This window comes from Paralichthys olivaceus, chromosome 16 (genome assembly GCF_024713975.1).
Source record: "Paralichthys olivaceus isolate ysfri-2021 chromosome 16, ASM2471397v2, whole genome shotgun sequence".
Lineage (NCBI taxonomy): Eukaryota > Metazoa > Chordata > Actinopteri > Pleuronectiformes > Paralichthyidae > Paralichthys > Paralichthys olivaceus.
Genome location: NC_091108.1, coordinates 676,446 through 688,924, shown reverse-complemented (window position 1 = coordinate 688,924; position 12,479 = coordinate 676,446). Strand labels below are relative to the sequence as shown.

The following is a 12,479-nucleotide window of genomic DNA, read 5'->3' as shown; positions in this document are numbered from 1 at the left end:
CCCCCCCTCTCTACCCCCCCCGTCCTGTTTCCATGGTGCAAAAACAAGGACGGATTACCGTTCATCTGCTCCATCGCCATGGAAACACTGACCTCACACTATGGTGACCGGCAATCTGGGCTGGTCGTCATGGCGATACACTGCCGGTGCTGTGCCGTGGGGCGGGGGGGTTGTTAAGGGACTAGTGGCGGAGCGGCCCTGCAGAAAACTGTCTGCTTTAATGTGACCAGCAGGGGGCGCTCATTGAGTCACAGCAGTTTATTTCTTTGAGCTGCTGAGTCCGGTTAATTTTTTTATCATGTGATGGTCACATGTCAGACTTGTGATGTCATCATGGATTAAAAAGCAGACGGACACAGACGTTAACTTCGTAAAGAAGCGGGATCGTTGGTGTGATATCAACTCTGATATTACTTTTATATATTGTTTCGCTGCTGAGTGAATGTGACGTTAAACATGTGTAGATTTCCAGACGAGAAGGAAACTCTGTTAAACTGTCACCAACTTCAAGTTTTCATTTTCAAACTCAACATCTCAGATTCATCTGACGTCCGCTCTGCGCCGGAGAAGTTTGTGGACGCTGCAGGTCTCTGAGGCTGTTTTAGAATCTGAGATGTTTGGAAAAAGTGACGTAGACGCTCACAACCTCTTTCTGATTGACACCAGCCTCAGCTCCACAGTCGAACACAACATGGAGAATCAATTACAAGAGTTACTGACCTCGTTGTCTTTGTGAACACCTGCGGTTCAGTTACATTCTGTATTTTACAAAGACAGCTGTTTCTGTTTTATGTTCCGATGGTCACGTGATGTGTTTTCAGGTTGTTGCGGTGGGCGGGGATTGAAACTGACGTGTAGACAGAGATGGATTCAGTGTGAGAAGGTCATCGTGAGGCCGTAGCTTCAAAGCTAATGTAGTTAGTTCTTTATGTAACGAGACGTGTTGTTGGTCTCCCCCGATGAAGCGTTACTTCGATGTTACATTTTGCTCTTGTGACGAACTCGCTCTACGCTGAAGTTTGCTCAGGTTCAAATGTTCTGAGCTCTCGGGTGCGTGTTCATTTGCATGTTTGCATTGACTTTGTATGTGATCGCACTGAAAACAGTTTGAAGTGTTCTAAGGTCATGACGTTCGAACACGGAACAGGAGCTCTGTGCTCTTTTAAATACTTTAAGTACTCCATGTTGCGTCCTTGTTGCCGTGGTAACAATGCAAACGTTGCGCAGTGTTTATGACGGAGCGGCAGTTTTACGTTTGCTGCAGGACGACGACACATGAGACATATCACAGTGAACTGCAGGGACGTGTTGTGGTGGAGACGACTGTGTTTGCTGAGCGTGAAGGAGAATCGGTTTCCCAAAAACGTCCACTGTCCGCACCTGCAAACCGTCCGTCAGCCATCTGTCCGTCCTTCTATCTGTCTCTCTGTCCCTCCTTCTATCTGTCTCTCTGTCCGTCCTTCTATCTGTCTCTCTGTCTGTCCTTCTATCTGTCTCTCTGTCTGTCCTTCTATCTGTCTCTCTGTCCGTCCTTCTATCTGTCTCTCTGTCCATCCTTCTATCTGTCTCTCTGTCCGTCCTTCTATCTGTCTCTCTGTCCATCCGTCTATCTGTCTCTCTGTCCGTCCTTCTATCTGTCTCTCTGTCCGTCCTTCTATCTGTCTCTCTGTCCATTCGTCTATCTGTCTCTCTGTCCGTCCTTCTATCTGTCTCTCTGTCCGTCCTTCTATCTGTCTCTCTGTCCGTCCTTCTATCTGTCTCTCTGTCCGTCCTTCTATCTGTCTCTCTGTCCATCCGTCTATCTGTCTCTCTGTCCATCCGTCTATCTGTCTCTCTGTCCGTCCTTCTATCTGTCTCTCTGTCCGTCCTTCTATCTGTCTCTCTGTCCGTCCTTCTATCTGTCTCTCTGTCCATCCTTCTATCTGTCTCTCTGTCCGTCCTTCTATCTGTCTCTCTGTCCGTCCTCCTATCTGTCTCTCTCTCGTAAAGTCTTCACATCTCCAATCTGTCACGTTAGTTTGAAGATAATTCTAAAACTAAAGAACATAAACGGTCATAAACAGATTTGAACCTTTATTGAAATCACACACACTCATAAGTATCAGACCAATAAACATGATTTTATTCATCACAATCCATAAATTATTCTGAGAAGTGAAAATACTCAAACCTTTTTATCTCACAATGTTAAAGGAAGAAACAACAATCCTGAATCTGCACCAAGATTCTTCTGTTCAACCTGAATCAGACCAAACATTAAAATCTACCAGTTCACATTCAAATACTTTATTTACTTTTCATTCTGTGGTCGAACCTGTTGGGACTTGATTCGTCCAGAAATCTGCAGCCTCACTTCTTCTTCTGCTGATCTGAAAAAACGTCGTCTAACGAGCGATTTATATCGTCTCATAAAGCGCTAACGAGGAAATGAGCCGGGAGCTTCAGGATCTTCGTCCACTGATTTAAACGTCTCCATAACAAAAACACGTCTGTGACTGTGTGACGGCTTCAGGTTTTGTTCTGTGTTCGGTGACGTCTGGTTTTCAGACGTCGTGGGAAACGAGGCCTCCGGTCCAGTGAAACCTGAAGCTCCTCTCGTCTTTGTTGGTCGGAGCGGTTGTGTCTTTTGTTTTCGGTCGAGAAGACGAGATCGTGTTTTCACAAACCAGCAGGAACCTGTTTGAGTGGTCGGAGGAGTTTTCCTGCTGAACGTCTCTCCTCTCAAACGCAGCGCTCAAACCTCGACCTTCCACTTCTCAAACCAGGTTCAAGTTAAAATATCTTCGGCGTCTGAGTCACAAGGATTTTCATAAATAGTGACGCTGTCTTCTCAGTGACACGTCTCAGATTTACTGTTAAATTGAAGGAGCAGTCTGACGTTTGATGGACGTGGCAGTTTCTCCTGGTGTCAGACTTGTGCTAAGCTACGCTAACCTCCATCATGGTTGTGTATGTGAAGGACATTAGGACCCAGCGGAAACTCTGCTGCTTTATGAGGAAATGCATCTCAAATTACCCCCCCCCCACACACACACACACACACACACATGATCACCTCCCCCCACTTCCTGTGTGTGTGTGTGTGTGTGTGTGTGTGTGTGTGGAGGAAGAGGTTGATTGATCAGCTCAGTCTCAGTTCAGTCGAGCTGCAGCAGCAGATGTGTAAAGATTCTTGGAACCTTTTTTAAACACGATATGAAGTAAATGTGTTGTTGTTGTCGTCAGAAGACTTCGTGTACTTCTCAGAGCATATTTAAAACAGTGGGACACGTCTGTCGCTACTGACAGAACATGTGTGAGTGCAGTGGCACAGGATGTTACTGTGCACGGAGGCCATTTTAGTTTTAAAATGAGAAACCTGGTGTGGAAGCAGCGTCAGTCTCTTTAGTGTCGTCCCTCAGCTCAAAGTCTCTGAATAAAGAAACTGTTAAATGAATGTGAACCTGCTGAAACAGAATCTTCAGCCCGTGAAGGTCGTCAGATAAAAATAAATGTTCTGACAGCTGAGGACAAACATGAAGCTTCTTTAACTGATCAGACCGACCTGCACCACTGTCCGGTTTGACATGTGAGGGGGGGTTCTGTTTTCATTTTCAGATTGGAGGTGAAGCTGTGGAGAGAAGCAGGAAGTGTGCAGAGTGATCTCGGCCGACATGTTTCGGCGCCTGCAGCTCGCTCCACACCAGCACTTCCTCATACCTCACATTTCCGCCCTGAAACCAACCGACGGCAAATATTTGTTTTTTATCCTGAGCAGGAAGAAGCTGAACTGCCTGTGTGGGGGGGGGGGGGGGGGGAGTCACATGATGAGAAACGTCCTGAATGTCCAGACTTTACATGTGAGAGACACTCTGACGTCCTCACAGTCTCCTGAAGATTTATCTTTTCATCTGATCACCGGTGTTTTCCACCTCACGTTCCACTCACTGCTTCCTGAGGGCGGAGTCACAGGTCGCTTTGTTTAGAAGTGATCTGATTGGTCGGCTCCTGATGAGACATGACAAACACAAACTTCAGAAACTGTCCATAGTTCATGTCTGAGATCAGTTTGAGTCCTCGTGTCCTCAGACTTCAGCCGATGTAAGATGTAACTTCACCTCTTCGGGTGTCATACATGTGAACGACCTGAAGATGTCACTAGATCCTTTGCACTGAACCTGTAACTTAACATATCACAACCAACCCGTCTGCGTGAGTGTGGACCACAGACTGTAGGTGTGGACCCACCGTCGGTCTCGTGTTCATGTCTCCTCCTCCTGCAGTCAGGACTCCATGTTTGGTCCGACAGGAAACTTTCAGACCTGCAGCCACAAGAGACTCAAACTGGGAGTGACTGTTCCTCCCCAGAGTCTGAGGGCCCGTCCAGTATTTTTAGAAACACAGACTTACTGGCTATTATGAAAGAGGGCGTGTGTGTGTGTGTGTGTGTGTGTGTGTGTGTGAACCTGGCAGTGACAGATGGATCATCATGTCTCTTCATGTTTGTCGGCCTGGAAACTTTAAAACCGTCCTCGTTTTTCCAAACTGAGCCGTGCAGTAACTCAAGTACTGAACAGTCAAGTACTGTGTAGAATACTCAGGTATTGTACTACACAGAAGTAACTCACAGCACAGACAGGATTTCCTTCTTGTCGTTCTTCTGCTTCAACATAGTTTTGTTTCTTGTGTCTCTGAAGTGAAAACAGGGAAATTCCCAGAGGCTGAGTAACTTTGAGTTCTTTGTACACCATCGTATAGTAAATATTACAGTACTATATAGTACAGGAGTACACAGGTAGTACACACAGGTCAGGTGGTCGGTCAGTTGTTTGACTGGCTGGTTCTGTCGGTTGGTTATTGGCTGTTTTCTTCTTCTCTGCCGTTGTTGGTGTCAGCTCCCCCTGTAGGTCAGGACATGACACCACATGCAGCCAGATGATTGTTCTCCTTCCACCTGAGAGTTCATGTCAGTGTCCAAGTGGACGTCCTCCTCTTCTACGTGTACGTCCTCCTCTTCGTCCTGAGACATTTGTGTTTCACGCCCGTCACGTGTTAGAAACCTCAGAGACACGCCCACTCGCCCTGGTTCCAGATGTTTCACTGCAGGAGAAGATCCAGAAGATGTCCAGAGACTCTGACTCAGACATTTGTCCTCACAGACAGAACATGTGAGGAACATGTGAGGAACATGTGAGGAACATGTGAGGAACATGTGAGGAACATGTCAGACTTCAGTTCACAGAAACAGTCTAAATGAAAAGGCAGATTAGAATCCAGATCCATCCTGAGTTCGGGCTCCGCTCCGGGCTTTGTTTCCTCCCCAGCTCAGCCTTGTTCTCCTCGCCGCCATTTCAGGAGCTGAGGAACAAAGCTGCTGTGTCTTTGTCTACACACACACACACACACACTCACACACACACACACACACAGACACACAGACACAGACACACACACACACACACACACACACACAGAGCATTTACATCTGCACACACACACACACACACACACACACAGACACACACACACACACACACACACACAGAGCATTTACGTCTACACACACACTCACTCACTCACTCACACACACACACACACTCACAGAGCATTTACATCTGCACACACACAGACACACACAGAGCATTTACGTCTACACACACACTCACTCATACACACACTCACACACACACACACACTCACTCACTCATACACACTCACTCACACACAGACACACACTCACACACACACACACACACAGGTAGCACCAAATCCTAACATCATGATCTCCAGACTCTTCACAGAGAAGCTGAAGAGCTTCAGATCTTCTTCACAGAGAAACCAACAGGTGAACCATGAGCAGCACTTTGAGTCTGTGGAGGAGAAACTGAATGAGAGAGAGAGAGAGAGAGACTATGGGGGGGGGGTGCTCAGTGCATGATGGGAGTTCTCCCATCAGTCTAGACCTGATCCAGAACTATGGACTTTATCAAAGAGGAACATTTTAACTTCCCTCTCGTCTGAAGTTGTGAGGACACTCAGACATGAACATTCATAACCCCCAACCTGGACCATCACAACTAAACCTAACTCTAACTTAAACCTGACTCTAACTTAAACTTTAACTCTAATTTAAACCTAACTCTAACTTAAACCTGACTCTAACTTAAACTCTAACTCTAACTTAAACCTGATTTTAACTCTAACTTAAACCTGATTTTAACTCTAACTTAACTCTAACTCTAACTTAAACCTGATTTTAACTCTAACTTAAACCTGACTGTAATTTAAACTTGACTCTTAACCCTCAAACACCATCATTGTGAGGACCAGACAAAATGTCCTCACAATGATGTTTTTTGGACCTCATAACTATAGATACTCACACACACACACATACACACACACACACACACAAGGGCCATCTTGTATCAAAGGGGTGTTTGATGTCAGGTGGTGTGGGGGGGGGGGCAGACAGACGACAGCAGATGGTGTGTGTGTGTGTGTTGCACTACACTGAATCACTGAATGGAAACAGTGCAACAGAGAGGAAGCAACTCAAATTGTGGTGGCGACATCTAGAGGCTGAAACGTGTATTACAGTTCATCACAGAGAAAAATACCAAACTACAAACACATGAAGATGAAGATGAAGAGGAGGAGGAGGAGATATATCAATGTGTGTGTGTGTGTGTGTGTGTGTGTATCTCTGTGTTTGTTTGTGTGTGTGTGTGAGAGAGTGTGTGTGCGTGTGTGTGAGAGAGTGTGTGTGCGTGTGTCTGTGTGTGTGTGTCTGTGTGTGTGTGACAGACTCTATATTTACATCAGGGTCTCTACAGTCCCTCCTCCATGTTTTTTACAGAAGCTCAGACTGGACAAACTCAACCTTTTGATTTTTGATGAAACTGAAGCTGAAGCTTCTCTGTGATGTTTGGAAGGGGGGGGGGGGGGGGGGGGGGGGGGGCTGCATCCTACACACTGAACCTTATTGTAAATAAAGATGAAGCAAATTCATTGATATCGCCCCCTGGTGTCTGGCTGCAGTATAGCTCACAACCCCTCCTCCATGTTAGCAGATGGGACATGGACCAAACCAATATATATATATACATACACACATATATACACAACTTTATTAATAACAAAGACTTTCTTCTTTCAGACAAACTGAGAGTGGCCACCAGAGGGCAGCAGAGACAACACAGTCACTCTCCTCTACTGCGGTGTGTCCAGGCTCCTGTGAGTCCGCGTGCTGCCAGCAGATGGAGCCAGAGACCGGAACACGTGGGTTCACACACACACACACACACACACACACACACACACACACACACACTGAACTCAAATGAAACATGTGACGTAACAGCTGTGAAGCACAAGAAGAAAAGTCAATTATATCATTTGTGAGAATATAATAAGAATAATAACTAAAGAATATATTTTACGTCACATTTCTATGAGAACATCAAAAACGTAACTACCATAATTAATAACGTTAATATGTGATGTCGTTAAAGAACATACTTACTAACACTCTATTATCACAGCCATGCTTTATACATGCTCAGAATGTTGTTCATTGTCATTATTGAAGAAGTTAACAAAAACATAATAATGTCATTTTACAGATTTTAATAATCTACTAATAAATATATATACATATATATATATGTATATATATATATATATATATATATATATATATATTATGTGGTGAAGAACGCCATGTAACAACATGTTTTCTCTTATTTTTTTGTTTGAAGAACTTGAACCTTTATGAACGACACCGATGTTATTTGTCTTCATTGTGTTGTTGCTTTTATATTATGTGTGTGTATGTGTGAATGTGTGTATGATAAAAAAGACACCACATGCACAAAGAGGGTATGACGCCACCAACAGGCGACCAAATGAAACGTAGATTTCTGCAGGTTTGAAAATATCATGCAGATATAATTCATCTACCAAACCACACCCACCTCCAGAAACGAAGCCACAAGATTGGACACTGTGTCACTGTCAAAGTGATTGACAGCTCAGTTAACACAGGTCTTAAAAAAACAACTAAGTTTGTTTCCATCAAAGATCAATCAGCTCCATGATTGGACATGAGCACACGCTGACTGATGACATCATCAAAACACATGTGTGTGTGTGTGTGTGTGTGTGTGTGTGTGTGTGTGTGTGTGTGTGTGTGTGTGTCCATCTGCCTGCTGCAGCAGATCAATAATTAAACATGGCTAATGGGTTGCAGCCAGAGACGTGTGTGTGTGTGTGTGTGTGTGTGTGTGTGTGTGTGTGTGTGTATCTGTGTGTGTGTGTGTGTGTGTGTGTGTGTGTGTGTGTGTGTGTGTGTCATCATATCGAGGTCAGAGCCTCAGTTTGACCCGTTGACCTCCAACAACATGACATCAGTTGAGTTTAAATATTAAAACACTGATGGTGACACCAACACATGTTCTGACATATAATACATATACACATATATAATACATATACACATATATAATACATATACACATATATAATACATATACACATATATAATACATATACACATATATAATACATATACACATATTGACATATGTTAATTACTTAGTATGACATGTACAGTGTTTTTTCACACGCACACGATCAGTCACATGGTCGATGTCACGTTAGAAAATTTAAAAAAACTACGATTTGACAAAGACCACAATCTTTTTTTATTCCTTTATTTTCAGACATTGTCGCGGTGGCGGTCAGGCTAACTGGGCTTTATGCTAAGCTAAGCTCCTCCTGTCTGAGGAACCGTTGTGCCGATGTGCAGCTCTGGGCGGAGCCTGCGGATCAGTGACACTAAAATAACCCAACACAGTAATAATATATAATTTATAATAATGATCAGAATAATAACACTGTTGAAAAGAAAAAGCCTTTCAACTCTTTTACATTTAAATTTGTTCTTCTGCTGAAGAGCAACAGGAAGTTACACGTTCCTCTCTTCCTGTTTCACACCCTGTCTTATTTTGAAGGATTTCATATTCGTACTGTCTCCAAGGCATAGTGTGTGTTCTTGACATGTTCTTGACATGTTCTTGACGTGTTCCTGACGTGTTTGAAGAGGATGAAGAAGAGGAGCCGTACACGTGGTTCAAACATTTTATCGTCACAGGTGAAGACTGCAGCTGCTTCTTCTTCTTCTTCTTCTATGGTTTAAAGTGTCTCTACTTCCTGTGATTGGTTCAACAAAGTGTTTTCACTGTGGACCAACAGAACCAGGATCAGTTTGATCCAGACCCAGAACTCCTCTCCTGGTGTGAGGAGCCGTTCACAGCTGAGGTTCAGACTCAGACGGAACTGAGACGCTCTGATGGTTTGTTGGAGAAGCTGCAGATCGGTCGCAGTCTTCTGTTTGACACAGTTTTCACCTTCGTGGTGAAACATGAATGTGTTGGAAATCGTCTCTGGTCCATTGAGGATTTGACTGAAGTCGTCCTGCCTCTTCCCGCGTGACGTGAAAACACCGTCAGCCTCGCTGCAGCTCTGGGAACAACCAGGGAGGACCTCACGCAGCTCACATGCATGAGTAGCTGCAGCTCGGCTCCACAACAGAGCTACAGTTCATCAGTAATTGTGCGGAGAAGGGCACATTATCTTGTGCCATCATTTCCTTTCACTCACGGAGCCTTTCAGGCTGCAGATAAAGGCTTGTTGTGTCTCCGGGAGCAGATCCACAAACTGACACTGAGGCTTCTCACAGTTTCAGGACGTTTTCTATGGTTGGAGACGAGAAGAAAAACGAACCCAGTTCATTTACTTTTAATGTTTTACAGATGAAATCTTTCTTCAGGCTCATGTTCGTCTGCTCTCACTGGTTTTTGTTCCTGTTCAGCTGCCGTCCGTCAGGTGCTCCACACAACGAGCCTCTTTCAAAACACGTGTCACGCTCAAGGGGTTAGTAGCAACACTTTCAAAGCCTCATGGGAAATGTAGTTGTTGAATAGTGATGGAAGATTTCAACAGGCTCTTGTTTTCAGTTTGACTATATACGTATAAAGATGATCACTGACTGTATATAAAGACACTGACTGTGTATAAAGACGATCACTGACTGTATATAAAGACACTGACTGTATATAAAGATGATCACTGACTGTATATAAAGATGATCACTGACTGTATATAAAGATGATCACTGACTGTATATAAAGACCATCAGTCTGTTTTTATATCATCAATAACTAATTAAACCAAACTGATCAGAAACACTTGAACAAACATCAGAGAGAGAAGAACGACCTGAAATGACAGAAACATTTATTTAACGTCTATTTAGATATTTTAGTTTGGTTCATGTCCCATGTGCTAACATGGAGGAGTTTAATGACCTGTACTGCAGACAGCCACCAGGGGGCGATCAAAACTCTTGGCTTCACTTTACGGAGTCGCCATGTTGCCCAGACAGACTCACGTCTTCATATTTTAAACTCAGTTTCAGGTGAATCACCTGGAGGAGCTGGTCCCGCCCCCTAAAGGTGTGGACCAATCCTTTACAGTCTGAGACATGACGTCTTGTCTGGGTCATTTATTATTTCATATTTTAATGAGAATTAAAAAACATCTAAAAATAATCTACAAAATAAACATGAATCCATCAATTAACAGTTCAAATTACATTAAATTACATTAGTTAGATTTAAACAGTTTCATCATTTGAAATACATTTTTGTATTATTTATTCATTATTACATCTTGAATCTATTTGAAAAAAGCAGTTTAGGAAAAAGAGATGAATAACTTTCTCTTTAAAATTATTTAATTTGGAATTCATTCATGTATTTTTAAATGATGGACTTGTCGAATGTTGAGCCGAAAAGACGTTGCGTCTCCTGTCGTCACTTCAGGATGTGAACTTCATATCACAGAGAGACAGGACATCAGTAACAGTGAGAGAGAGAGGGAGGTCTGGAGGAGGAGCGGAGGAGCCGTGGGGGCGTTGGAGCCCCTCACTGTCTCAGCTTGTTCTTTCAAACAGAATTCCTGCAGAAAATGTGGAGCCTCAGGCTGAAGCTCGTAAAGCTGCAGAGACACCTTTAAAAACACTGTGTGTGTGTGTGTGTCTGAGTGTGTGTGTGTGTATGTGAGTGTGTGTGTGTCTGAGTGTGTGTGTGTCTGAGTGTGTATGTATGTGAGTGTGTGTGTGTGTCTGAGTGTGTGTGTATGTATGTGAGTGTGTGTGTATGTATGTGAGTGTGTGTGTGTGTGTCTGAGTGTGTGTGTATGTATGTGAGTGTGTGTGTGTGTGTGTCTGAGTGTGTGTGTATGTATGTGAGTGTGTGTGTATGTATGTGAGTGTGTGTGTGTGTGTGTGTGTGTGTGTGTGTCTGAGTGTGTGTGTGTGTGTGTGTGTGTGATCCTGACTGCAGCTGGAGGGCGCTCCAGATGTTTTGGCTTCACTTTAGGGAAGTGACGTCCATGTTTATTTCTCTCTGGTCTGGACCAACAGAAACTTTTGTGAACGATGACGGAGACGCTCACGTTCTCTTCCTGATTGATCACATGACTCTACGTCACATGACTCCACTACCTGTGGTGGATGGAAAGCATCACATAGTATAGATAACAGTTACTATACCATACATGAAATAATATACTTATATAATATACTATAGGTATAACAAACATACGGACTATATTAATGATATAATCGTGTATATATATATCTATATCTAGATTTACAATATATTGAAAATGCTCTGATTATAATATAATAAAATACTGCAGATGATAAAGATAATATGATGAAGGGATAATATATCAAATATCCTATGGTTAATATTATATTATATTCATAATATTATATAGATACTTTATGGGGGGGTTCACTGGGGCCACACGTGTTTCACATGTTGAGAGCTTCACCAGAGGAAGTCATGGTTACACGTCTGCACTTCCTCTTGTGCCAGATAACGTCTGCAGACACGTGTCCTGTTTTCAGTTCCATTAAATTGAAATGTTTCAAACAAACAATTTTTCTCATTCGATTGTGACTTTGTAGAAATTTAGATTCATCGTCTCCTCGTGTTTCCTGTGTGGCCCCTGACTTCATCAGTCACTCCTGTGCACAGAGTCTCTTCATGAAGACACAGTTGTGTCATGGTGGCGTTGTGGTTGAGAATCGAACACTGATCATTTAATACTGATCATAGTATCTCAGCTGTTCCCTCCATCCCAGACATTCCCTCTCATTTCCTGTCAGCTCTCTAACGTCGGAAAAAACAGAGTTCACCCAAAAGCTAAATGAACATTTCTGTGTCACATGACGTGCCGTGCATGTGATGGACAGACGTGTCGTGCGTGTGATGGACAGACATGTCGTGCGTGTGATGGACAGACGTGTCGTGCATGTGATGGACAGACGTGCCGTGCGTGTGATGGACAGACGTGTCGTGCATGTGATGGACAGACGTGCCGTGCGTGTGATGGACAGACGTGTCGTGCGTGTGATGGACAGATGT

The 12,479-nt window shown here is 43.6% G+C and overlaps 1 long non-coding RNA gene across 1 annotated transcript; it reads right to left on the bottom strand.

The window, feature by feature from the left end:
• Positions 1-2,060: 2,060 nt before the first annotated feature.
• Positions 2,061-6,194, bottom strand: LOC138405109 (uncharacterized). Its single transcript, XR_011238812.1, has 2 exons — positions 4,098-6,194; positions 2,061-3,987 (listed from the first exon to the last, which is right to left on the bottom strand). It is a non-coding gene; the product is annotated as an uncharacterized lncRNA (long non-coding RNA).
• Positions 6,195-12,479: the final 6,285 nt, after the last annotated feature.